This window comes from Neophocaena asiaeorientalis, unplaced genomic scaffold (genome assembly GCF_003031525.2).
Source record: "Neophocaena asiaeorientalis asiaeorientalis breed wild unplaced genomic scaffold, Neophocaena_asiaeorientalis_V1.1 scaffold657, whole genome shotgun sequence".
Taxonomy (NCBI): Eukaryota; Metazoa; Chordata; class Mammalia; order Artiodactyla; family Phocoenidae; genus Neophocaena; species Neophocaena asiaeorientalis.
Window position 1 is genome coordinate 522,101 of NW_020172727.1, and position 3,627 is coordinate 525,727.

Genomic DNA, 3,627 nt, shown 5'->3' on the forward strand with positions numbered 1-3,627 from the left:
TAACTGTATGTATGTATTGCTAAAAACTAATGCTTCGAAAGCACAAACTAAAAATAACAAAGCGTATCAGAAAAATAGGGTGGGGAAAGAAGTTAAAATTTCAACCCGATCACTAACAAAAACAATAATTATAATGAAAAGCACTGGAAGTTTTTTAAATATTAAATTTCTGATAAAACACTCTAGTAGATATGACTCTTCACCTTAAAAAAAGGTGAGGGGTAAGCATGATGGAAAGGGTAAACAGAGGGATTCTGGCTGCTGAGTGGTATGGAGTCCGTGAATGAAAGCACAAAGACGGGGGAGGAATGGCCCCAAAGGCCTGCAAGAGAGCGGGGCCACACAGCCCGGCGAAGAGCCCAGGGAGCGCGGGTGCCCCTGCTCAGCTTCCTATCTCCCGGGCTTGCTACGTTCAGCGCTGCTGGAGTCCTTGGCTTTCAGCCACTATTAGCCAGTGATGCAAAATGTTAATAACATGTGAACCAACGTGACCTCCACATTATCAGTCCTCTACTGACCCACAAGCTAATCTGCATCACAGAAAAACACACTGCAGCATACAACCTATGGGTCTGAGGGCACCTACCTCGTCGCTAAGCAGCCCTCTTCAAACCCTTGCGGGGCCCGGCTTCTTCCTTATTCTGACCCTACTCCTCGCCAACCACCGCCCCACCCAGCACGTTCCAGCTGCCTCTAGTCTTCAGAGACCAGCAGCCCAGCTCAGCACCCTCAGCTGTGTTTGTAAAGGTCCTGTCCCTGGCATCTGATGAGTCGCAGTCTCCTACTTGGAATCATTCTCTCTTCCTGTTCTGGCCCCTCTTGTCCCTCACGTGAGCGGTTTCTCAAGATCCTGTTTTCGGCTCTCCTGCTCCATGTTTCCCTCCCTGTCCACTCTTCCCCACAGTAAGCCCGTCTGCTCCTACACTTCCACTGCCCGCGCTGGACTCCTTGGTGCCCAAGCAACTCCCCGCCTCTTTGAAACCCACGCTGCAGGCACTCAACATGCGTGATTTCTAGTTCCAAGTTTTTCTTATAGCCTTCTCCTTTCCATTAAGGGTAACTGTATTATTGTTGTTGTTGCTGTTGTTATTAATAGATGTGTACTATGAACCACCGAACACTTGCTATGTGTCAACATGTTGCTCTAGATGTTTTGCATGGATTACTGCATTTCATCATCACAGTCTTAGGAAGTCGGGAAGAAACTAACGACCCAGAAGGTAAGGGACTCACCCAATATCACACAAATAGCAGAGTCCAAACCCAGGCCTCAGGTTCCAAAGCTGGGCTGTGACCACTATGCTCTACCGCCTCCAGCACTCTTGGGCCTGAGTGTTATTCACTCAAGAAGTACCTGTCCAACAGCCACGACAGGCAGCCCCTGTAGTAGCACCGGTGTTCAAGGATGAACAAGCTCTGGACCTCGCAGTCTAGCGGGAAAGGCAGAGAATGAGCAGGCAAGCAGGCTTCAGGGGAATAAGGACTACAGCGAGGGTGTCCGGGGGCTACAACAGCAGCCGGCAAAGGTGACATCCCGGCCGCGAGCTGGGTGCAGAGGGGCACTGCACAGGGGTGGCGAGAAAGGAGGATTGAGGGGCCTGCCAGGCTCTGACACCCGGGAGGGCAGGCTGGGGTACCACGAGAGCACGGAGGCCAATCTCCGCAACAGGAACCGAGGGAGAAGCAGGTGGGAAGGGGAGCCTGCTTTGGGACACACTGAGTTTGAAGTACCCGGAAGCATCCAAGTGAAATCGGTCAAGAGCCATTCACGGTCAGGCTCCCCCACCTTCTCGGGGGTTCGGACAGATGGCATCACACTCCAAGATGCACTAGTCCAATGTCAGCTTTCTGAATGGCTGAGCAAGGACCTGACAGGCACCTAGTGCAGGGCTGCCCGTGACCTGTGCTGAAGAACAGGACCTGGACCTGAGGCCCACACTCGCCTTCCACTGCCAATCCACGGCCTGCCCTGCTACGGCCCACCCGCTCTCCACAGGGACCACAGGTTTGCGCCCACATGGCCCAGCGGCCAGGCAGAGAGGAGAGAAGTGACGGACCAGTCACCCCACCTTTCAGGTGGTCAGTTCCCCTCCATATCATCAGGCAGGTGGAGAGAGGTGTCCGTCCTAACGCTCCCTTTCCTGGGGAGTTGAGTGAAGTCTCCTTCTTGTGGAAATATTGAGGGAAATGATAAACTTCATCCTCTTTTCAACAAAAATGAGGATTCTGAGCACAGCAAAAGCAGTAGGGTGTCTGTATCACTGACTTCCTTTTCTTGTAAACATCTCTAAATCACCAACAACAATGGGGTGGGGCTTGGGAAGGATGAGGAGCAGTTGTGAGGCCTGAAAACTGTTTTCCATTTTAAAATTTACCTTCCTGGGCTTCCCTGGTAGCGCAGTGGTTAAGAATCCGCCAATAAATAAGTAAATTTATTAAAAAAAATAAAATTTACCTTCCTGAAATTGTATTCAAGGGCCTGGGTTTTCTAGCTCTATGACTAATAACAAACAACTCTGCAGTGTTAAGTCAGGCTGATCTAACCATCAGTCTCCTTAAGAGGAAACTCAAGACCTCCCCACCACTTTCTACTGGTCCAGGATCCATTCTAAATGCGTCCACCTATTAACATTCAAAAGAGCAAATCTCAGGAGGGGCCTAGAACACAAGAATCAGGAAGGACCTGGAAAGGCAGAGCCTCACCCCAGCCAGAACTTATCCCAGGAAAAGAGATGGAAAAAGAAAACTAGCTTTGTGGTTAAAAAAAAAGAAATTAAAAAAACCTGAAGATGAGACTTAGACACGCAAAAGCCCCTTTTCCCAATAAACTATTCCACTTCCCTTCATGAAAACAGTGTGAAGCTCACATAAGACTTAGCAGCTGGCAAGCAGGTCAAAGTGGGAGATTCCGTTGCTATTTCTTCAGACTTTTCTAAGTTAACAATTCTGGGAGAATGAAAACCCATGAAAACAGGGGGACCTCGGTGGCTCCCTTTCTTCTCTGTGTATTAGAGAAATGGGGGAACAACTCTGCTATCAATATGGACAATACGTCCTTGTCCAAAAGTTCTTGTTGTCTGAAGCGAAATCCAATGCCTGAACTTTATGAAAGAAATAAATATGTGGATTACAATTATACTGGAATATCAGTCCTTCCCTCATGGCTCCATGTGTAACAACACATACCTAGCTGGGACGTGACAAGCCAGGAAAAGGCACTTTTAGCCAAGAGTTCATTGAAACTTGAGCTAAGGTCCCTTTTAAAAATATAACTGTCATTTTAATACTCTCCTATCCAGAAATGAGAAACATATTTTCATTCTAAGTTTGCAATGAAAAACCTGGACAGGTCACATGGACTTGGAAGGTGCTGCCACTCAGGATGCTGAGAACTGCTGTGGGTTTTTTTTTTTTTTTTTTGCAGTACACGGGGCTCCCCCCGCTTCGGCCTCTCCTGCTGTGGAGCACAAGCTCCGGACTTGCAGGCTCAGCGGCCATGGCTCACGGGCCCAACCACTCCACGGCATGTGGGATCCCACCAGACCAGGGCACGAACCCATGTCCCCTGCACTGGCAGGCAGACCCTCAACCACTGCGCCACCAGGGAAGCCCTGTCTGTAGATTTTT

The 3,627-nt window shown here is 49.3% G+C and overlaps 1 protein-coding gene across 2 annotated transcripts in view; it reads right to left on the bottom strand.

Moving 5' to 3' along the window:
• Nucleotides 1-3,627, bottom strand: part of REPS2 (RALBP1 associated Eps domain containing 2) — a 221,126-nt gene that overhangs the window by 28,348 nt on the left and 189,151 nt on the right. The gene's annotated exons all lie outside the window — the stretch shown is intronic.